Here is a 24,290-nt window from a genome sequence, read left to right as displayed (position 1 = left end):
TGAATTCCCTCTAGCAACAATATCAAATTAAGGTTATATTTTTTTGTGAGGAATAATGTAATGTTAAATGAAAACACATTTTATGTTCAGGAACGCATTCAAGGTTTCCTGTAAGTTTAAGGAAAGATCTGTGTTAGCCTAATATGACAGTACACTGCCGGGAGCCGGTCCATCCTTGCTGTTTCAAGGGACCTGGCATATATGGCATACTGTTCTTAATATGTTTGCTCACCTTCTTGGCGCTGTGTTTCAACCAAGGTCACCTCTGAGAAAGGTTGAATCCCCAGGTAGGGATTTTCCCCTGAAGTTAGGGAGGGAATAAAACCCCTCAACTAAGTGCCAGGCGGGTAATTAATCCCTTTAACTACGAACAATCATGCTTAAACTACATAATCTTTTCTCCCTGGAATGGAGATAAGAAATGCCCTAACCTTTGTAATAGAGATTGATAGGATTGAATCAACTGGTATAAATACAGTTGTAACAAGACAGAAAGACTCAGAACTCAGGAGACAGAACTCAGAAGAGAGCCAAGAAGACAGAACCTACATGGAGCCTGGAGACAGAAGAACTTCACTGGAGAGAACATGGCAATAGATCCTGGACTGAACCTGACTATAGAACATGGCAAGAGAACCTGACTAGAACCTGGTGACTGGACCTGCCTGGAGAGCCTGGACAGAACCTGGCTGGAGAACCTAGCGAGGGAACATGGCTACAGAACCTCGCTGGAAATCCGAAGCAGAACCTCTCTGGAGATCCAGAACTTGGCTGGAGATCCTGGCTAGAGATCCTGGCTAGGCTGCTGATCAACTGAACACTGTCTCCGTGTCCTTCCTTCTTCGCCAACTCCGTCTACGCCTTTGGGAACCCCTGGACCTGCTGGGGTTGGACCCCGGCAGTACACTATTACTTAAAAAATATAATTTTATTTGAGATCAATTATATTAATTATGAGTTAGTTGACAGCCTCCTCCTGCCCCCTCCTCCTATACTCATGTCTGAAAATCACCACTTGAATTTACCATTAACGATAAATACCAGGCCATAGCCATCTATATGATTTCCCTTCACTGGACAACAAGAAAGATACTAGCTGGTGCTAATTCTGGCCTTGCCCTATTCCTACAGTGTGTTGGTCTCCAGATTAAAGTTGTTTTTCCAAATTTCTAGAGTCCCTGTGGTTGATAAAATACTAAGTAACAGCTTTTAGTGATGCTTAGCTCAGGCAAGCCAACTCAGCAAACACACGTTTGGCTGAATTCAGTTTTACAAATCTCTCATTTCCTAGAAAAAAAATTAAAAAGTCAGTAAGTACATATATGTTATACCTTAATCAATAAAGAAAAATAAATCGAAAAAAAAGTCGTATCAAGATAGTAGAGTCATATAGAGGAATGCCTTTCTTCCTTTTAAAAAGAAAATTAAAGACTTTTAAAGTGATTTTTAGAGAGAGAGGAAGGAAGAGGGAAAGAGAGAAACATTGATGTGTGTGTGTGTGTGGGGGTGGTGGTGCAGACATCAACTGGCTGCCTCTTGCACGCCTGCTACCAGGGGATCCAGCCTGAAACCTGAGCGTGTGCCCCGACCAGGAATTGAACTGGCAACCTTCCAGCACACGGGATGCTGCCCAACCAACTGGTCCACACCTACCAGGGGTCTTTGTTTTGTTTTAAAATGTGGCTGGTGATAGTCTACTAAAAAGGAAGCTTTGAGCCCCGAAATACCTCTTTCAGAGACATTTATCCAAGTAGCCAAAGAAAATTATTACTGAATCCCCAATTCAGGTTGTGGAGCTAGCCTTTTCTTTGCATGAGGTCCCTACATGATGGGAAATCATTTCATCAGCTCGGGGTCATGTTTGTTTTCTGAAAAGATTTGAGAGGGAATAAGTAAGTTATAAATGTACCATTTGTCTTTTGCTCTCCAGGGTGTTGTGCAAGGATAATTTAGAAATTAATGATCACAAAGTAAAGCATGAAGTTGAAATGCATTTTCATCTATCAATTTACACTTGGACATTTGTTGTCAGAATTGTTTCTAAAGTTGTGGTGTTTTTTTTTCCTTCAGAATAGATGCAATAAAAATGGGGGACTTACTTTTTCTTCAATTTTACTGGGGGAAAAACAACAGAACTTTTGTTATGCTATAACTCACTTTCTCTCCTTACCCTCAAATTCTGTGCTCTGCAATTGGGCATCCCATTACTATTTCCTTGCGAAATGTTGTATTAGACATTTTGAAAACTGTTCCACTTAGGAAATGCATTCTGCTATTTGTTGGTCACTATTTACTCTTTAGATAATGAAGAGTAAAACACTGCTTATTAAAAAAAAAAGAGAAAAAGTTCAGCCTAGTTCAACTTATAGGTGTGAATGCACCTCAATGAAGTCATAATCCTGAGGTACAAAGGTTTTCAACCTTTAGTTCACATGGGAGTCACTTGCCAGTAGGTTTACCAGATTTAGCCGATAAAAATACAGGATACCTAGTTTACCTTGAATGTCAGACAAATAATGAACAACTATTTTAGTACAGTGACACTTCAAAAACGACTAGGGTTAGAGACACAAATACCAGTCCTCTCCCTTCTCCCCCCATGTAATCGAATATCTGTGTAAAACTGTCAACTCCCTCAAGTTAACTACTAATAGCTTACTATTGACCAGAAGCCTAACTGATAACATAAATAGTCAATTAACACATATTTTGTATGTTATATGTATTATATACTATATTCTTACAAGAAAGTAAGCTAGAGGAAATAAAATGTTATGAAGAATATCATAAGGGAAAGAAAATACATTTACAAGTACTAGACTTATTTATTAAAACACACACACACACGTATGTGGACCCATACATTCAAACTTGTGTTATTCAATAATCAACTGTATTAGTGTACCCATGCAATATTTGGGGCACACTTATACTAAAAAAAAAAAAATTGTTGTTTATCTGACATTAAATTTAGCAGCTGGGCTATTTTATCGGGCAACCCTACCTGGAGGGCTTGTTAAAACCCAGATACTTATGTTCATTTAGAGTTTCTGATTTAGTGGGCTGTGTTCCAAGATTTTTCAAGCAGGTTCCCTGATGATGTCAATGCACTGGTCTGGGGACCGTAGTTTAAAATCAGTGCCTAGCACTTAAAAACTTAAGCTTGCAAGATAGACTGGAGTTTGAATTCCAGGTCTGTTGCTTAATACTGTGTACTTGAGCACTATAAACCTTGGTTTTGCTACTAAAAAAAGGCAAATATTAATACTAAGTAATGGTGATATAATAATTTAGAGTGCTCAGCAAAATGCAAAGTAAGTGCTCAACAGAGGTTAAGTCACAATTTCTTCACAAAGGAAAGAATTTTAATTGAGTTCTGCATTTCCCAAGTAGTGTTATTTAGAACACTAGAACAGTAGCCAAAAACATTTTTAACATGAGAAAAAGTATATTTGAAAGTTTACTACAGCCCTAGCCGGTTTGGCTCAGTGGATAGAGCGTTGGTCTGCAGACTGAAGGGCCCAGGTTTGATTCCAGTCAAGGGCACATACCTGCATTGCAGGCTCGATCCCCAGTGTGGGGCGTGCAGGAGGCAGCCAATCAATGATTCTCTCTCATCATTGATGTTTCTATCTCTCTCTCCCTCTCCATTCCTCTCTGAAATATATATATATATAAAACTTTTAAAAAAGAAAAGAAAGTTTACTACAAAATTACATGGCATTTAAAGACCTCTCCAAGACTTAAAAATACTAATAAAGGAAGTGCCCATCAGCAGATGAGTGGATTAAAAAACTGTGGCACATCTACACAATGGAATACTACGCTGTGGTAGAAAAGAAGGAATTTGCAACAATGGCATGGATGGAACTGGAGAGCATTATGCTAAGCGAAATAAGCCAATCAAAGAAAGATAAGTATCACATGATCTCACTCATTTGTGGAATATAATGAACAACATAAACTGATGAACAAAAACAGATTCAGAGACATAGAAGCATCAATCAGACCGTCAAACCTCAGAGGGAAGGTAGGAGAGGGCAGGGGTAAGGAGGAGAGATCAACCACAGGACTTGTATGCATGCATATAAGCCTAACCAATGGACACAGACACCAGGGCAGTGACTGGGTGGGTGGGGACATTGGGGGGGATAAGGGCACATATGTAATACCTTAATCAAAAAAGGAAAAAAAAAGAAAGTGAAAATCTTAGAGAGGGATTTTCTAAACTTAACTACCCCTAGAACAATATACCCTTTCATGCAGGGAAGTAATTTAAACACATAGTTTTCCATGATAAACCAGTTTGTGAAATACTTCTACAGGGCATCCAAATGCAAAATGGTAGAATAACAAATAGGGATCACTTTTGCTCCATAGAAAATATATTTCTTTCCATCATTATTATTAGTATTATTAGTATTTCCATTATTATTAGTATTATTCGGAGAATTCGGCTAAAACTGCAATGCATTCATTCTTTCATTTATTCAACACATTCCTGGAACATCTAAAACGTGTATCGAGAACTGTGTGCTATAATGATACAAGGAAGAGTTAGATAAATACCGCCCTTAAGTAGCTCACAGTCTGGTACTTAAAATATTTAACAACGGGTAGTGACCAGTGGGTAATGTTCCTCTCATCTTGGCTAAACTTTAGACAGGTTTATTCCTGACTATAGATCCCTGACCTTCCTTTTCTTAGAGCATTTACTTTAGAAAATTTGCAATTGTAAAATTTTTCTCTTCCCATTTTAGATATAAATCTTCTACAACTTATGTCTTTCTGAAGGTCCTGAAGTCATACATTTGAAATGTAATCATAGAAGTAGACATCACCCCTCCCTCCCAGTCTCTGTGGGACAGTAAGAATCTAACTTTAATAATAAGTGACAATTCATCCAACCCAGATGGGCCCTAGCCAGTTTGGCTCAGTAGAGTGTCAGCCCACTGCCTAAGGTTCCCAGGTTCGATTCCAGTTGCAGGCTCCATCCCTGGCCCTGGCCTTTCTCTCCCTGTCTGTCCCCATCCTTTCTACTCTCTCTAAAAAGCAATAGAAAAATATCCTCACGTGAAGATTAATTAATAAACAAACAAACAAACAAACAAACAAACACAGATAGTTTAATCACATTAACCAGCCTCCCCTCTAACATCCTCCAATACTTTTCATTAGTTTACTCAAAAATCTAAAAATCCTGCCATGTGATAATATTCCATTGTATATGTGTGTCATAGCCTCTTTATCCAATCATCTATTGATGGGAATTCAGGTTGCTTCCATATCTTGATTATTATAAATAATGCTGCAGTGAACACAGGGGTGCATATATCTTTTTGAATTAGTGTTTCTGGATTTCTTCAGATAAAAACCCAGAAGTGGAATTGCTGGGTCATAAAGTAGTTCTTATTTTTTTTGAGGAACCTCCATACCACTTTCCATAGTGGTTGCACCAATTTGCAATTCTACTAACAATGCATGGGGGCTCCCTTTTCTCCACATCCTCATCAATACTTGTTAGTTGATTTATTGATGATAGCCACTATGACAGGTGTGTGTTATTTATCATTGTGGCTTTAATTTGCATTTTGTTGAGCATCTTTTCACATGTCCCTTGGCCATCTCTATGTTCTCTTTGGAGAAATGTCTATTCAGGTCCTCTGTCCATTTTTTAATTGGATTGTTTGGGTTTTCCTGGTGTTGAGTTGTATGAGTTCTTTATAAATTTTGGACATTGACCCCTTATTGGATGTATCACTGGTGAATATCTTCTCCCATGCAGTAGGTTGTCTTTTTGTTTTGTTGATGTTTTCCTCTGCTGTGAAAAATCTTGGGACTATTACTTGGCTAAAAAAAAAAAAAAAAGGAATTAAATCTTAAAATTTGCAACAACATGAATGGACCTAGAGGGTGTTATGCTGGGTGAAATATGTCAGAAAGAGAAAGACAAATTACCATATGATTTCACTTATATGTGCAATCTAAAAAACAAAACAAATAAAACAGAACAGGCTCATATATACATAGAATAAGCTGATGGTTGCCAGATGGGAGTGAGGTTGTGGAACTGGTTAACAGAGGTGAAGGGACTAAGACATACAAATTAGCAGTTATAAAATAGTCACAGGGCTGTAAGGAATTTAGTTAATAATGTTGTAATAAGTATGAATGGTGCCAGGTGGATACTAGACTGATTGGGGGATCACTTCATAGATTATGGATGTCTCCCCATTATGCTATATACCAGAAATCCATATAAAGTAATATTAAATGTCAAGTGTAATTGACAAATTAAAAAATAAGATTTAAATAACATATCTTTTTTAATTTAAACAGTAAAAATATAAATCATTCCACTTTTTGTTTCAGCACAGTTGAATTCAATCTCTCTCTCTCTTAGCAATAGTTTTTAAAATTAATTTATGAATAGAGAGAGGTAGAGAGAGAAAGAGAGACTTGCTGTTCCACTTATTTATGCATTTATTGGTTGATTCTTGTATGTTTCCTGACTGTGAATTGAGCCTGCAACTTTGGCGTATCAGGAGGATGTACCTACCAACTTAGCTGCCCTGCCAGAGCTATAGCAATAGTCTTGAAAACAGTTTTCCCTGCCTGTTTAACAAATCTGAGACAGTTTTTCTTTTGCACCACTCACCAAATTTTATCCTGCAGATTGTTAATCCTGTCTAGCTCAGGATATTGTTAGTAAAGCTGATTAACAACAAATGAGGTTGAAAGCTGTGCCTAGTGTTAAATATTTTAAATATGACCCCTGCTAATAGGCCGTGGGCTTAGAAGGAAAGAGCACTGCTTTAGGAGTCAGATGTAACTTTGAATCTCACTCCTACCTCCTGCCGCTTATGTTGCCTTGAGAAAAATATTTGATTTGTCTGAATTTTTTCTCATTGGTAAAATAAAGATAACAAAAGCCTCCTTTCCAGATTTAGTTTAATTGAGGGAAAGGGTAAACAGAGTTGTGGGGGGATGAGCTAGTCTGCCCTCGGCAAAGTGTTGAGCAGGTGCTCAGAGAGTAGCTGAGCCATCTCATTGGTAGTGAGTCAGCAAAATCCCCAGCATCACTCCTCTCTGCCCACTCTAAAAGCAAAGACCTTCTAAGTGCTGGCTCCTCTTGAAGGGGGTTTCTACGCCCTCTCCTTCTCTTTCAGAGGCCTGGCTCTTGGGTTTTTCTGCGTTTCCACATAGTTCTCTTCATACCAAAAAAGTCCCCTCGTTTATTTCTATATTCTTAGCAACCAGTCACACTGCGTTTTAAATGTCTTCCTTGACTCGGACTGTTTTGGACTCGGTAACCCTCTATCTCTGCCAAGGCCCTTCTTTCTGTGGGAGCCAACGCCATGTACCTCCTTGATTTTCATCTGTGGCCCCAAGTGACAGCCACGCTCCATATTGTCATTGCCGAGCAAGAAAGCACATTTACAACCTGGGCCGAGCCCCTGGGAGGTGATGTGCTCTGTTTGTCACTGCAAAGGGAGCCGCCCTTCTGAAAGGACAGACTCATCTGTCAGAGCGGGGCGTTCTTGGAACATGCCTGGGCTCCCCCAGGGCACTGTCCCTTCTCCTGCAGGAAACCAACAGCCCTCGAAGCCGGAAAGCGCATTTGATTCCACCTCTGCAGCTTGAAGTACATGCAACTGACATTCACTGCAACACAAAGTTTACGACGGCTAGGGCTTGATTTAATGAGCCTCAGCACTGAAATTTAGTGAGAAGTCTTAGAAGACAATGATTTAAACTTGACTAAAGAGCACCAGAGATATATACCGATGGTTCCAGATAAATACTGCCACTATCACCATGAAAATGATGACATTGAGCGAGTACATGTCTATCAATAATCCGAAATATTAAAGAAATTAAGGCGAAGTTGTGAATTCCTTTAGCATGGGCTTCATCATCAAGCAGTACTGAGCAATTTCTATAGATTTAGCACATGCTTACACGATGTGGGATGTTCGGAAACAGAGTAAGTCTTAATCTCTGATTTCAAAGCACGGTGAGTAAGAAACCTGTATACACCTGTGAACACTTAAACACTGACCTAGGAGAGAGAACCTGGAGGAGACTGCCTGAGATCACTGGGAATTGATATAGTCTTTCTGGAAATATAATCAAGTATAGGTAAAGGAAAATAAGATGGCAAAGCAAATAGAAATATGGGGAAAGGAAAGTACGCTGGTTAGGAAACAATGTTGAAAACCAGATCATGGGGTTGAGACTGTGTCTGAGAGCACTGCCGAGGATATAAGGATACCTTCCTACACACGAACAATGCAGTCTGGGTTGTGAGTGGCATCAGGAAGTCCTGGGAAAGGGAAATAACAGAGAAGAGACATGTTTAGGGAGATATTTCCGTATGGAATGCGTTGGAGTGAGAGGGTGCAGAAGTGGGAAGGCTTGTTGGGGAGTTGATGCAGCAATACCATGTTCTTTAACACAGTCAATGGTACTAAAAGGTGGTTCAAGGACACAGGATGAAGAATGAAAATAAGGTTTGGATGCAGAATGAATTTCCAAGGAAAATGCCCTAAATGCTTCAAATTGATGACATGCTTGTCTGAAATGCATACTTGGCTGTCTTATTCAGAAGCCTGGAGATCATCCTTGAAACCTCCCTTACGTCCTTCTACCCTAACTTTTCCTCCTTAATAGATGTTCATTCAACCCAGCTGCCTCGCCCTGCTGCACGGCTTTTCAGTCCAACCACTCTCCTCTGCCCCTGACACCACTGCCGTGCTTCTCCTGCATTACCACAACCGTCTCCCAGCTTCTCGTGTTGCTCTTCACTAATTCACTGCACTGCAGCCCACAGTGTCACTTTAAAAGTCCTTTATTGTTTGTGCTCCGTGCAAATATCCATCCTTCACTTAGGCCACTCTTCTCCTCCTAGTCAATAATTAGGCAATTTTGAGTCCTCCCTATTCTGGGGTCCTCCTAGCTCTCTAGAGCTCTCCTCTCTACCTTTTTGCCTCTTATGGTCCTTATAACCCTTTCCTTCAGGACACCTCCCTGGCCCCTGAAGGAAGACCCACAGAAGAGAGGAATATCCCCCCTACTCACCTCCATGCATGCCCTCTGCCATTACTCTCAGCCCATTTACTTTCATTACTTAACTGTCTCATTTTCTCTGCTAGGATGCACACTCAGAAAGAGGACGAATAATGTTTATGTCCACAGTATCTCCTAGGACTAGAGAAGTGTTATAATCATGGACGTTGTCCGATTTGTTTAGCAATGAATGAATAAATGGACGTCCTAAAATAATTTTTTTTAAGAAAAGAAAGAAATGTGCATGTGGGAGGTATCTACAGAGAGACGACAAAGAAGTCCATGTGTGCTGACCGTGAAAGAGGAAAGCCGAGAACGAGGGGTGTCTAACAGTTCAAGAAGTTACAGGATCAGGGACTACACGCATGTTCTAAAATAACGGTTCTTACACTCGGGTGTGCATGAAAACCACTTGAATGTTGCTTGCCCATAATGCAGAGTCAACAGATGTAAGTCTAAACTTAGAAATATGAATATTGAACAGCAGCCCCAGGTGAGGTGGCTGCAGGATGGTCCTGAGACCACACAAAGACATACATTGAGGAATCCTTGTAAAACAATTATGTCTTTAATGCTACAAATTTGGGTTGCTTCACTATCTTCATTTTTTTTTTCTTGAATGCTGCTTAATGCTGGTATTACCCAAACAAACAAACAAACAAAAACACTGAAATTTAAGAGAGCAAAAAGTTTGCAATCCCAAAAACTAAGAGCATAAAAATGACTGCTGAGTCATCATTGCAGTTTAAAATAAAGATGTGACTATTTTCTCTACAGAAAAAAGTATCCTAGGTAAAACCAACTTTTCATAGAAGCAGGTTTGCTTTTATTGCTCTATATCAGAATGTCACAGGTGTCCTCAATAGCTCGGTGGCAGCATCATTCAAGCTAGTCACATTCTTGGCAAGCTTTAGAGTCTACGTATTCTATAACTTATTCACTACCATATGAAGTGGGGTTACAGAGTTGCTTATTTAAATCTTGAACGAATATTTAAAACATTAATCAGGTTCCCACTTTCAATATAATATTATATTATTTAATGTTTATTATTTCTGTGAGATCTCTATTTTTTATGATTTCTCCCAATTATCTATACTATATACCTTTTGATGGGTGGATTTCATCTCTTCAGAAATTGAGGAATCTGTGAATAAAGGTTCCTCTTTCTTAGGATAAAATGGCTAATAAAGGCTGTAGATATATTAAACACAATTAGTTTCTCAGAAAATGCTGTGTGAGAATTTCCAAGTTCAATGGCATTAGGCTTATTACCCAGCCTGCATTTTATTAGGAATACACAGCACCTCTGAGGCACCGTAAAACCTTATAGCTGCAGTTCCCTCTGGTGGCAGATCATTCGAAGTGACACTGCCAGCAAGTCTGGAGAGAGCTGCGGGTTCCCTTTCATGTATAACCTCAAGATACAAAGGGCTGGTTCCTATGCCTTGCGATGACTTTGGAAATGGCTTCTCACCTACATTCTTGGGGCAAATAACTCTTGCCGAAAACGGAGAAGAAAGGATGGTTTACAAAGCAAGTTAAACAGTTACTTCACTGACACTTAAGACTGTATTCTGGAGGAGGATTTGGACAGTCATTTTCAAATTACATTTCTTAGGCGAAGACAAAGCAACTGTCAGAGAAAATAGTCACAGAAGACAATGAAAGAGAAAAAAGGAGAAAGAGAATTCTTCACCCTGTTTAACAGGAGAGTCTCTTAGGCGTGAGGGAATCCTTAGGCAAGACAGCGCACAGACCTGCAGCATTCAGAACGACGACCTTATATAGATAAAGGCTTTATTTTAAGTTTCTTTCAAAGCCATGGATATTTCAGGTAATTTGATGCAATTGAAAGTCCAAAAATCTAAGTGAAATGAGGAAGTTTAATAGCTACTTAAGCAGTAGAACCAGGATTTATCCCCAAACTCTGACTCTAAATTTAATTTTTTTAAGATATGTTTTTATTGATTTTTTTTAGAGAGAGAGGAAGGGAGAGGAAGAGATAGAAAGAGAATAAAAAAACACAGCCCCATCCATGTGGGAGAGAAACATCAATCAGTTGCCTCCCAAGGCATCTCAATCAGGGAGGGACTCTGCAACCTGGGTATGTGCCCTGACTGGGAATCAAACCAGGGACCTTTCAGTGCAAGACGATACTCAACCAACTGAGCTACGCCAGCCAGGGCTAAATTTGTTTTTTGATACATTGCACTTTACAGATTCACAGTCTAAAGCTGGGAAGGACAAAAGGGAATCACTGGTTACTGTACATGAGGCATAGGCTTGAAAGAATCCCAGATGTGATCAAGTGGCTAAACACGTTCTAGTTTCTGTAATATGCAGCTTAAATATGCTAGGGATTTTTGTAATCCTAGTGAAGTATAGCCTCTGAAATATAATCATGTGTGCTTTTGCTTCAGCATATTGAAGTCAATAAATATGGAGGATTATATATCCTTCAAGGTTTAAAAACTTTAATAATCCAGGAGGATAGAGTTTTATTTTAAATTCCTTCAAATCTACTGATTTTAAAAGTCATTAGGAAGTATAAATGTCAAGGAGATACACACATATGCATCAAACATTGTGTGTGTTTTTACCATATACCCTCAAATTTCAACTTTTTCAAACAATAATAAAGCAGAAAGCATCCTTTAATTGACCAAGAGAAGATTATAATTTATTTGTTGGTATAATAATTATTACTGTTTGGCTATCTAGCAGCCATTACCTACTTTCACTTTTCCCTCATTTTACTGGTGATTACCTCAGGTAAAGCATATGATGTATTAATGACCAATAAACATAATGAAAAGTCTGCTAGGAGGCTATGGGAAAGTTTCTTGCTTTTAAAGACATACATAAAGGATTTGAGTTTTTAATGGAACTACATACTCCACGTACTAATAAATATTCTCATTGTTTAGACCAGCCGTGGGCAAACTACGGCCCGCGGGCCGGATCCGGCCCGTTTGAAATGAATAAAACTATTGAAAAAAAAAGACCGTACCATTTTATGTAATGATGTTTACTTTGAATTTATATTAGTTCACACAAACACTCCATCCATGCTTTTGTTCCGGCTCTCCGGTCCATTTTAAGAACCCATTGTGGCCCTCGAGTCAAAAAGTTTGCCCACCCCTGGCTTAGACCATTAGTTGGCTTTTCTGTTACTTGTACTAAAAAACATGCTGATATAATGTTTCTGAGCTTTTACATTTTATAATAGGGTCAGCTCCAGGGAAAATATTAAATTGAAGTAGGTCAGGTTAGTCTTTACCAACCTCCTCTGGTTGATAGACTCTTCACAACTTATTCTCATCTACTAATCAGTAGCCCCTTACTGACTACTTACAAGTGGATATGGGCCAACACACAACATTTTGTGTGCAATCACTTACCTTGTGCTTCAGCACAGGGAGGGCATAATGGACTGGAGCTGTGTATGCAGAAGTCAGGGTTGAGGGTTCTGGGGTTAGAGCTCAGAAGGCAAACACCATGATTTCTTGTGCGGAGTCATTCCCTCGCGCTGGGGAGGTCATCTTTCCCAGGAAGACTTTTGCTATCAAGGTGGTTTTTCTGTTACTTGTACTAGGTTGGGTTGGGTGGGGAGAGACAGTTTTCCCACCCTATTGGAAAGCACCTTGCCTCCCGTGTGGAATTTCTGAGGCCCATTGAGAAACTAAGAATGACAATTAGCCTCCAGGCAGAAGCAATTGTCCCAACCTGTTGGAAAACCTATCTCCACACCTAAGGGCAATTGGCTGAGACTCGAGAGTTAATCCAATCAGTCTGCAGGTAGAGGCAGGTGTCTGCAGGCTTTGAGCCTTTGCCTGACCTCATCAGAAACAGCATTTGACATTTTACTGCACTAGAGATTGAGAGGCATAGCAGATCTACCTAATACATATTCACAAATCCAAAGAGGCAGCCAAAATGGGGATACAAAAAACAACTCCCAAGTGAAAGAACAAGAAAACTGTCCAGAATAAGAGATAAATGACATAGAGATAAGGAATTTACCTGATACAGAGTTCAGAATAATGATGGTAAAGATGTTCAACAGCGTGCTAAAAGTTATAGTGACTACAAAAAAGAACAGACAGAAATAAATGCTGACATAGCACTAATAAAGAACACATTGGAAGAAATACTCAGCAGATTAGAGGAAGCTGAGAATAGGATCAGTGAATTAGAAGACAGGGTGAAAAAAATAATTCAATCAAAGTACCAAAAGAAAAAAAAAAGCAATGAAAAAATAGTACAGCTTAAGAGAGCTGTAAGACAAGGAATTTTTTTTCGACTCGCAGAATTTCTAACTAGGGTGCTGTTCTCTAAATGCCCACAAGAGGGCGTCATTGAGCCTACACCTTTACTAGAATGCTTTTCTGACAATGCCCACATGAGGGCACTATTGAGCTTAATCCCAAACTAGGGCACTGTTTTCAGAATGTCCACTAAATGGTGCTGTTGAGACTAATCCCTTTCTAGGGCGCTATTCTTAGAAGGTCCGCAAGAGGAGTCATAGAGACTAATCCCCTAATAGTATGCTGCTCTCAGAAGGTCCACAGGAGGGCGCTAATGAGACTAGTCCCTTATTAGGGTGTTGTTCTCACAATGCTGTTCTCAGAATGTCCACTAGAGGATGCTATTCAGACTAATCCCTTTCCACTGAAGGGCGCTATTGAAACTAATCCTGATCCCTTGCTAGGGTGTAGTTCTCTAAATGCCCATAAGAGGGTGATATTGAGCACAATCCCTTGTTTGGGGGCTGTTCTCATAATGCCCAGAAGAAGGTGCTATTGAGCCAAATTCCTTTTTAGGGACTGTTCTCAGAATGCCCCCAAGAGTGCACTATTGAGCCTAATTTCTTACTAGGATGGTGTTCTCATAATGCCCACTAGAGGGCGCCATTGAGACTAAACCCTTGCTATGGTGCTGTTCCACGAATGCCCACAAGATGGCGCTATAGAGCACAATCCCTTACTAGGGTTCTGTTCTCATAATGTCCAAAAGATGGCTCCTTTGCTTCTCATGTTCAATCCCTTCCTTTCCCCTCTATCCTCATTCAGTGTTTATCTCCACTGTTCTACTGGAGATTTTGGCTAATCTCACAACTTCATATACCATCTACACACAGCTGACTTCCAAATATGTATCTCCAGCCCAGATTATCTCCCATAAAGTCCAGACTCATATTCCCTACAGTTCTTATTGAATGATCAGTACATACCTAAAATTTAACATTTCCAGGAACGAAATCCTGCTCATTTGCACTCTTCTTTCCTAATCTATTATTTCACAGCCTTTCCCACCTCAGTAAATGACAACCTTATACTTCAAGTTGCTCAGCCAGAATCTTGAATTCATCCTTGCCTTCTTTTTGTCACATCCTGTATCTTACCATTAGCTGATGTATTTTATTGCTTTGTCCTTCCAAAGCTAAGGTTAATTGTCAGTTGTTTTTCCAATTTTGGAAGATTTTGGTTTTTTTTTTTTTCAGAGGGTCAATAACCTTTATTTTTATTTTTATCCTGTTCCCCAGCCTCCTCTTATTTTGAGGCTTAAAGTATATCAGATCAATTCTGTCTTTTTTAACATAGCTGTAGGTCACACAGAAAGGAAAGAATGTGAGTAACGTTTATTAAATACAAATTATGTGGCAGGGACTATGTAAAGCCCTTTACATTCACATGTAATCCTCCCAATTACCCTGTGTGGTGAATATTATGATTCTCATTTTATGGATGAGGAAATCAAGGCTTACAAAGACTAAATAGCTTGTCGGGAGCTGCATAGCTAGTTAGTGCAGAGCTGGATCCAGGGGTTCATGTTCCTTCTACCATAAAAAAAATACACTCTAAGTAAATGTAGGGAAAAGTTATCATTTTTAGAATGCCTTCTAATTTTCCGTCATATATATTGTCAAACTATGAGGTGGAAAATTGGAATTAGAATATATTCCAGCATTGACCATCCAATCCTATATAATAAAAGGGTAGAGTTCAGAATAATGATGGTAAAGATGTTCAACAGCGTGATAAAAGTTATAGTGACTACAAAAAAGAACAGACAGAAATAAATGCTGACATAGCACTAATAAAGAACACATTGGAAGAAATACTCAGCGGATTAGGGGAAGCTGAGGATAGGATCAGTTAATTAGAAGACAGGGTGGAAAAAATAATTCAATCAAAGTACCAAAAAAAAAAAAAAGCAATGAAAAAATAGGAGTACAGCTTAAGAGAGCTGTAAGACAAGGAATTTTTTTTTGACTCGCAGAATTTCTAACTAGGGTGCTGTTGAAATTGACCCTAATGGCGGAATGACCAGGAACGACCGGTAGCTATAACATGCACTGACCACCAGGGGGCAAACACTCAATGCAGGAGCTGCCTCCTGGTGGTCAGTGCACTCCCACAGGGGGAGCTCCGCTCAGCCACAAGCCGGGCTGATGGCTGCGAGCACAGCAGCGGTGGCAGGTGCTTCCTCGGCAGCGCTAAGGATGTCCAGCCTAAGTCGCAGTTCGACATCCCCTGAGGGCTGCTGGGCTGCCAGAGGGATGTCTGACTGCCAGCTTAGGCCTGATCCTCCTGGACTGCAAGAGGGCACAGGCTGGGCTGAGGGACCTCCCCACCCCCACCCCCCACATTTCAAGAGCTCAAGCGCCACATGTAGCTAATGACTCCTATATCAGACAGGAAGGTGTACACTAATCTTTAATAGGCCTACTTACTGCCTTATTTACTTCCCTTGTCATAAGACTTCTTGGAGAGCCATGTATACTCATCGATTTCATCTCCTTTGCATTGCTTTACTCACAGAAATGAGCCTAGTTTCAACTACCAGCATTCCAATCCTTCTGGTTTCTAAATTCTCAAGCTTTTACTTTACTTAACCTCTCTGCTGCTTCTTTGACCACCACTGATCACTCCCTCCTGCCTTACAGCTCTTCTCCCTGTCTGTGAATTCATTCCCAATTAGTGCTCGTTCTACACCTTTAGTTCATCACTTTGATTCAACTCAGGCTCTTCCCCCTTACATATAAATGTTACCCCACAGTTCTCTTACCGATTTTTTCTTTTGGGGGGATTGCTAAGCCATACACAGCTTCAATGGTCATCTATACATTGAGAACACCTAAAACTAATTCCCATCCATTTTTCATCATTAAATCAGACCTGTATATTCAGTTATCAAAGTTTATTTTCTCACAATTTAAAGATATTTATAAAAGCACACACATACATACACACACACACACATCATTCCCTTGTGATCATTATGTTGAGGAAACATTTTTCCCCTCAAAAAGTGCATGCAGTTGCTGGCTAAGTGGGTTCTATTTTACTTGTCTAATTAAATAGATTGAACAGAATGAGAAAAGGCAAGCAATAAAAATAAAATGCTATCTAAGTTCTTTTTTTAATAGAGTAAAATTCCATTGGTGGAATTGCATCTATTTCAATGTGAAATAATGTCCATCCTCTTGAATTCTGTAATTTCTAAATGTCAGTTTGACTGCTATCAGCAGTGCTACCATCCAAGGAATGTGACCATAAATTCTGGATAAATAGCCATACTTATCAAATTCTTATTCGGACACACTATATTAGTCATGTGTTATAAATGGTAAAGCAAAGAAAACAGAAATGGCAGAGTATTTATGGACTCCATTGTACTATGTATTAATCTTCAGACTACTTTAGTACAATGTGTGCTTTTGCAAAGGAAACAAATATATTTTTCACATGAAGTTGAAAGAATAATTAAATAATTTTTCTATGATTTGTCTCATTTGCCAATAAGTTTTCTTTCCATTATTAACTCCACTTGCTGTCTTTCCCAACTCCAACATGCCACTGCTCATGGGGCATACTCTCCCAGTGCATTAGGGTGAAGAGCAGCCCCCATACCCTTAAATGCATGCAAATGTGCTTCTTTGATTAGAAGCTCCTGTTTGTATCCTCTCTGTTTTTTGTAACCCTACCTCAACAATACTCTCTGCCAGAAAGGGATCCCCAAAGATAGCTGTAAGTCTGTTACCATTTCTCGGTATCTTCAGACAGTCTCTGATTTTAAAAAAATGTTTTTATTGATTTTAGAGAGATGGGGGGAGGGGGAGAGAGAGATAGAAACATCTGTGAGAGAGAAATGTCAACACTGATTGGCTGCCTCCTGCACACCCTCTGCCAGGGAGCAAGCTTGCAATGCAGGCATGTGCCCTGACCAGAAATTGAACCAGCAACCTCTTGGTGCATGGGTCAATGCTGAATCACTGAGCCACACTGGCCTGGCAGTCTATGATTTTTTAGTCTATGTTCAAACACATATCCAATGTTTTTTTCTGGCTTTCCTGCACTTGACCATCTACCCTCAGTTTATTCTATATAATAAAAGGCTAATATGCAAATCGACCAAACAGCAGAACAACAGGTTGCTATGATGCACACTGACCATCAGGGGGCAGACTCCCAATGCAGGAGCTGGGCTCAGGGGGAGCGCCACTCAGCCAGAAGCTGGGCTCACTGCTGGTGGATGCGGCGGCGGTGGCAGGAGCCTCTCCTGGCTCCGCAGCAGCGCTAAGGATGTCTGACTGCTGGCTTAGGTCCGCCTAAGCTGTCAGTTGGACATTCCCTGAAAGGCTCCCAGACTGTGAGAGGGTGCAGTCTGGGCTGAGGAATCCCCCCCGAGTGCACAAATTTCATGCACCAGGCCTCTAGTTCTATATAATAAAAGCCTAATATGCTAAGTGTCCGGTTGTCCAGTCATCCGTTCAACAATCAAAGCAAAATATGCTAATGATATGCTAAGGCTACTCAACTGCTCGCTATGAGTTGCACTGACTACCAAGGGGTAGACAGTCAACCGGTTGACCAGTCACTATGACATGCACTGATCACCAGGGGCAGATGCTCAACTGGTAGGTGAGCTTGCTGCTGGGGTCCGGCCAATCAGGACTGAGCAAGACGGGCCAGACATGCCCTAGAACCCTCCCACGATCCCTCCCCTGCTGGCCAACCTCCTGCATCCCTCCCCAGCCCCAATCGTGCACTGGTGGGTCCCTTGGCCTGGCCTGCGCCTTCTCGCAATCTGAGCTGATGGACCCCCTCTCCCCCAAGTGCATGAATTTCATGCACCAGTCCTCTAGTATACAAATAAGTTTGGGATGGCTTCCACCACCTATTTTTCGTACACATCTTGTAAAGTTTACTGGAAGGAAAACACTAAAGCATATGAATGCTTGTGTGTATATAGTGTCATTGAAGTCAAAAATCAGCCTTCAATTTCCATAACATAAGCATGTTTTAGACACTTGTTTTTCATGGTGTCTTTAAATATCCATTTCCCCTCCTTCTTCAGTAATAGAATCTGAAAGAATGCACTCAGCTGAAAGTCTCTCAGCCTTACCTGCATAGCTGGGTATGGTCTCATGCAACTAGGTCTGGACCATGACTAAGAAGCATATGAACGAATGTGTCTATGGGAAATTCTCCTTAAAAGGGAAGGCCTGGGGTGGGCGCTAGAAGGTGAAAGGTTAGCTAGCTAGCTTAATTGGGCAGGTTTAGGTTAGGAATTAAAAGGGGCCTATGGGGGAAAGGAATACATAATGAAGACCTGAGCACGCCAGGGTGTTTATCTTACTTGTACAGAGAGTAGAGAAATGGAATAGGCAAATAGAAATATATCTGGCCCCTGCAATTAAAGACAGCCATACACCAAAAGGCATCTCGGGCCTGAGCAATTAAAGTGACCATAAGTTAGGTCAGAAGTAGCCCTGACTGAGGAGCTGGGAGGGCCATAAGGTAAGGCTTTCTCTGCCAACACAACTGGGAGAGCTCTAAGATAGATCAACGGCGACTACAGCCAACAAAATAAAAGGAGGAGAAAATGGGGACACCCCGTGGGCTTTGAGCTTTGACAACTAACTCTATGTAGCAAAGTGACCAATAAGAAGGGGTCCGGTTCGGACAAAGAACTGCAGCCGATTTAATGCCTCAGGACAAAGCAGCGTGGCCACCCTCGTCAGGGCCCCTCTGTCTGCCCAGGAGGGAGGGACAGGGGCTCAGGCTTAGAGCTTAGAATCAGGCGTTAGAGGTCGTGCCTGCTTGCCATCAGGTTTCTGGACTTTTCACCAATCACCTTTTGGCCCTGGCTTCATTCTTCGAATCCATCGAGACAAGAACCCGGGAATTCAGGGCCTCCCAGATCACTTTTCATATTTCAAAGGGGTCAATGGGGGAAAAGGGGACATATGTTAATACCTTCAATAATAACGACTTTTTTTAAAAGGGAGAGGCTAGCAATTCGGAATTCTACTTTAGCATTGGCTGTCCAATAGAACATAGTATGAACCACAAATGTAAGCCACATAGGCATTTTTAAAAAAAAATTTGAATGTTCACACAATCACTGGAACGTTAATAATCACCTCAAACTTTAACTTGGAAAGCCCAAGCTTGGAAACCCAATGCAGAACATGTGCTAATGTTACTGCTGTGCGCCAAGTACTGCTGGGAAAGGAAGCAAAGGGAACCTCAGGCATTGCTGCGCATATTCAGCTGCAAAGCGGAGGCTTGTTTGCTTCCCCAGGAAACTACAGCTTCACACCCCAAGAAATCTCAGCATGGTCCCTCCAAGGGGATTAAAACCCATTCCGTCCCCCCTCCCCGCCCCCTGCCCAATTGTGTGTGTGTGTGTGTGTGTGTGTGTGTGTGTGTGTGTGTGTGTGTGTAGGGGTGGGGGAGGCAGGGGAAAAGGACGTGCACAATAAAGCCAACATGGCACCGGGGGAGGCTGTCAGTGGAATCTGGGAAAAGATCATGGGCCAGGGGCTGGACCCTGACGCAAGCCTGTGGAAGTTTGGGAAGCTGACTGGTTATCTGGAAAAGCTTCTGGTTCCTCCCATGCCTGAGAACACATCATCCCCTCCCCTTCCCACCTCTCTCCTCCCCTCTCCTCTCCTTCTCCCTGTGCTTGCCCCGTGCTGTTGCCTGTTTTCTTTCTGTAGCCAGTGGCCTGAGCAGACCCCACACACAGGCTTCCGCGGCACAGCCATGGACGCAGCTGGGAACCCCCGCTAAGCGAGCGGGAGCTGGGCTGGGACTGTGCTCTAAGATGGCACAGGGTCTCTGGACACTGACTCTGGTTTTGGCCCTGATTTTCCAGGGGAGGACGGACAGAAATGGGACATCAGGGAGCTCCTTTAATTTTGCCTCCCAAATAAATCATCCTCTCTTGCGGGTCCTTGGAAATGCTTTTTCTCGTGACACCACAAGCGCCCCACACACACAGGCAACACAGACACTGCGGAATGGCCACAGGAGGCCACATAAACTACCCACAAACTCCTCTACGTGAGGCAGAAACACGCCTCTACCACTTTTCAGCTATTTTTATTTTGTTTTTCTTGTTAAATGCAATCAAACCTAAACCTACAGGGTGTATAGACCATGGAGTATTTTTTAAAACCCGGAGGTGCCAAGTTTTATGATTGGCTCATGTTTCCCAGGAAGAATAACAATCATATTCTCAAGAGCTAAATTTTAGTTTTAAGTGTGATCTGTTAGCATTGTAATTGCTTATGTACTTTGCAGAGGGCATGACTGACTACTTAATTAGATTAAACAAATGTTTTTAAAATTCTCACTGGAGGATATGTTTGTTGACTTTAGAGATGAGGGAGGGAGGGAGAGAGATGGGGTGGGGGGGGGGAGAGAGAGAAACATCAAATGGTTACCTCCCATACACATAATGTGATTTATCTCAGTGTCTATGATCATAGTTTTTAACACAATTTTATATAGCATGACGATTTCCCCAACAGCCTTCATTGGTCTAAGACCGTGGTCGGCAAACTGCGGCTCGCGAGCCACATGCGGCTCCTTGGCCCCTTGAGTGTGGCTCTTCCCAAGCCTTAGGAGCACCCTAATTAAGTTAATAACAATGTACCTACCTATATAGTTTAAGTTTAAAAAGTTTGGCTCTTGAAAGAAATGTCAATCGTTGTACTGTTGATATTTGGCTCTGTTGACGAGTTTGCCAACCACTGGTCTAAGATATCAATTTTTAAAAGATGTTTATACAGTGTTGAAATTTATAAACAGATTGCTTATGTGATCACTTTCACACATTTGTTCATATGTAAAACCATGGCAATGTTTTTATAAGTTGTAAATTTTAAATAAATAAGTCCCTTAAATCAATGACTTAATGATTATTCTGAAATGTTAAAAAAAAAGTTCAGTTCACAGAACAATAGTGGTGATAATATTTGTTTTTTTAAATGGTAGCAATTTTTTCAAAGATCTTTAGGAAGCTAATTTGGTGGAGCTGCCTTATTTATTCTTGATTTTTTAATAATTCAAATGCAGGACAAACATTGTGCAGTCATGTACTGAGGAGTCCTTACACAAAATAAAATAAGGAACTGTGAATATAAAAACTTAAGTTACTTGTGGATTCAGGTAAGGAGTTAGCATAAACCCATAGTTTTCAAAATTAGAGAAAACCCACTAAACATGCTTGCCTGTGGCTTTTAACATTCTCACAACAAAAGCTGCTTGGAAACATGCTGGGAGAAAGACTAAAATATCACACACATAATCTGTTCAGAATCGCATGCTGGGGGCAGATTACCAACTGCTGTGGGTATATTTTCTGGGCATCATCATTGACTCTTGATTGATTATTAGATGGACATAACTTGGAGCTGTTCATTCTATTTGCAATAAGTGAGATGTTCTGCATTCAATTAAACACTTAGTGCTGTTAATAAGTGAAAATGGATTTACATTAAGAAATACATTTAAATTTCACCCATCTTTCATTTCATAATAAAACCCTAATTTAAGAGTTTGACCACCAGGGCAATGGTGAATAAAAAGAAATTACAAAAAGAAGTGTGATGTGAATATCTTAACATTCTTTTATACCTTCTTGACATCATTTAATATTCAATTTTTAGACGCAGCCATATATCCATATTCCTTTAGACTGAAAGATGAAGTTTTCTAACATTTAATAGAAATTGCTGATGCCCTCAAAATAGGTCCATCGGTTGCCAGAGAAATCAGTGGGTCCAATTTCCCTGACACTAGTGGGAGTGGGGAAGCTCTTGCAGTCTAATTAGAAAACGAATTTTCTGAGACTTGCATTGGAGAATGGGTGTTTTTGATTGGTGCAGAATTACAGTTCTCAGTTGCAAAGTCCCATTGTCCTAAACCAGTTCTGGAAAAGGTGTGGCTGGGGCTCCAGCAGAGCCAACTTTGGGACCAGTGTCCAGAGTTCCAGTTCCAAGGTAGCATTGAATCCAGTAGAGCATGAGGCTAGATTCAGTCCAACGTTTTCTTGTGTGGACAAATGCAGGGCAGTATGCCCTCTGCAACAGGAGAGCCAGGAGCCCAGGGCGCAGGAGAGCAAGACAGAGAGAGGGGGCTCCTTTGTCCAGGAGTTAAGTATCTCAGGTTCAGCTCCCTTGCAGTGGCCATGCCTGTTCTGGCCACAGACTTGCTCCAGGAGTGGCTGACAAGGAAGCATCTTCCCACGTCACCCAGACCTTGCTGGGCATGCGTCTATTGTCCAGTCCCTCCCCCAGTGACCTGTGGGGGACAGACTTGGGGAATGTTAACTGCAGCTTTCTGGCAAAGCTGTATAAATGGCATGCCTATTTTATTTAGTCTTCCCTTTACTCCTTTCCTAGTCATAATAACCAGGTTATTAACAGTATCACAACCGTACTTACTTTTCCAGTGAAACTCATTGGAAAATAGCACGGACTGAAGTAAGACAACATAAGACAAGTAGGCAGTGCCTCCGTAACAGCACACCTTTAGTTGAGAGAGTAAAGGATAGTTTTTTTTTCTCCTATAAATTTGTTTGTTCTCAATTAAGAGCCTGGCTACCATGGTGATTATATAATAGGAACATGTACCAAATTAGCTAGAATGCTTATTAGCTCTTTTTTCAGGAGTATTCTTAGAGACGGGGTGGGGAGAGGGGATATAACTGAAAACTAACAAAAAACGTAAAGTCCACGAGTGAACTCACAGGAAAAAATAAAATCTAGAGAGAACTAGTATTTACTGACTGACCACTATGTGTTGGCCACTCGACTAGGCAATGACCTACATTTCTCTTTTAAATTATTATTATTGGAAAACATATCCTAAATTATCTGTATCAAGGGAGATTTCACTTCATTTTATTAGGTGGTTTAAGCTTCTAAGCCCTCTTTAAGTCCAAATCCTTGGTCAGAGAATAATAGAATGAGGTTCTGAATTTCACAAACAGTGGGGATAGAAGGTGAGGAGTCTACAGACCTAGAGTACCTAGTTTAGCTCACAGTGCTTTGGTAGCTTATTTTCAATACTGTCTTCCTCATAGTAGCAAAAGTAAGTGGTTGGTTCAAATCATTGTTATTTAAAGAATAAAGACCCTTGGGATCATTCAATCCACAATTTTTAATTTTGCAGATAATTAAAACCCAAGGCACAGGGAAATCACAAAAATGATGAAATTGTTTATGGCAAAGACAACAGAATAACCTACTTTCATGTTTTTCCTTTTGTGAATGCCCTGAAGTACCCACTGTTGCCTGGAAATACTAATGTGTTTACCTTAAACTTCAGAGAGACAGTGAAACAGTGGTCAAGAGTCCAGACTCAGAAGCCAGATTATTGTCAGACTGTCAATCCTAGTATTGCTATTTATTAGCTGTGTGACCTTAGGCAAGTTACCTAAACTCCCTGTATAGCAATTATCAAATTTCATTGGGCACAATATAATATCTACCTTATGGGAATTGTGTTTATTAAATTAAGTTATAGTAGTTGAACACTTAAAAATCATACTTTATGTGTTACCAATTAGTATTTTAAATTATGTCTGCCTTCATTCAAGCATAACAAAAATTATCCTATATAATAAAAGCCTAATATTCTAAGTGTCTGGTAGTCCAGTCGGCCATTCAACCAATCAAAGTGTAATATGCTAATGATATGATAAAGCCCATCAACTGCTCACTATGACATGCACTGACCACCAGGGGGCAGATGCTCTGACTGGTAGGTTAGTTTGCTGCTGGGGTCCAGCCAATTGGGACTGAGCGAGACAGCTGGACACGCCCTGGAGCCCTCCAGTGGTCCCTCCCTGTCTGGCCAACCTCCCGTGTGTCCCTCCCTGGCCCCGATCCTGCACTGCTGGGGTCCCTCGGTCTG

At 40.8% G+C, this 24,290-nt stretch overlaps 1 protein-coding gene and 1 pseudogene across 8 annotated transcripts in view; both read right to left on the bottom strand.

The window, feature by feature from the left end:
* LOC132211289 (superkiller complex protein 8-like) overlaps positions 1-16,195 on the bottom strand; it is a 100,729-nt pseudogene extending 84,534 nt beyond the window's left edge.
* The window catches only part of MAGI2 (membrane associated guanylate kinase, WW and PDZ domain containing 2), a 1,174,807-nt gene that overhangs the window by 1,015,121 nt on the left and 135,396 nt on the right, over positions 1-24,290 (bottom strand). The window lies entirely within an intron of this gene.

Source organism: Myotis daubentonii, chromosome 10, assembly GCF_963259705.1.
Source record: "Myotis daubentonii chromosome 10, mMyoDau2.1, whole genome shotgun sequence".
NCBI classification, from domain to species: domain Eukaryota; kingdom Metazoa; phylum Chordata; class Mammalia; order Chiroptera; family Vespertilionidae; genus Myotis; species Myotis daubentonii.
Note: the sequence above shows the minus strand (reverse complement) of the source record. Positions and strands in the feature narration are given on the sequence as shown.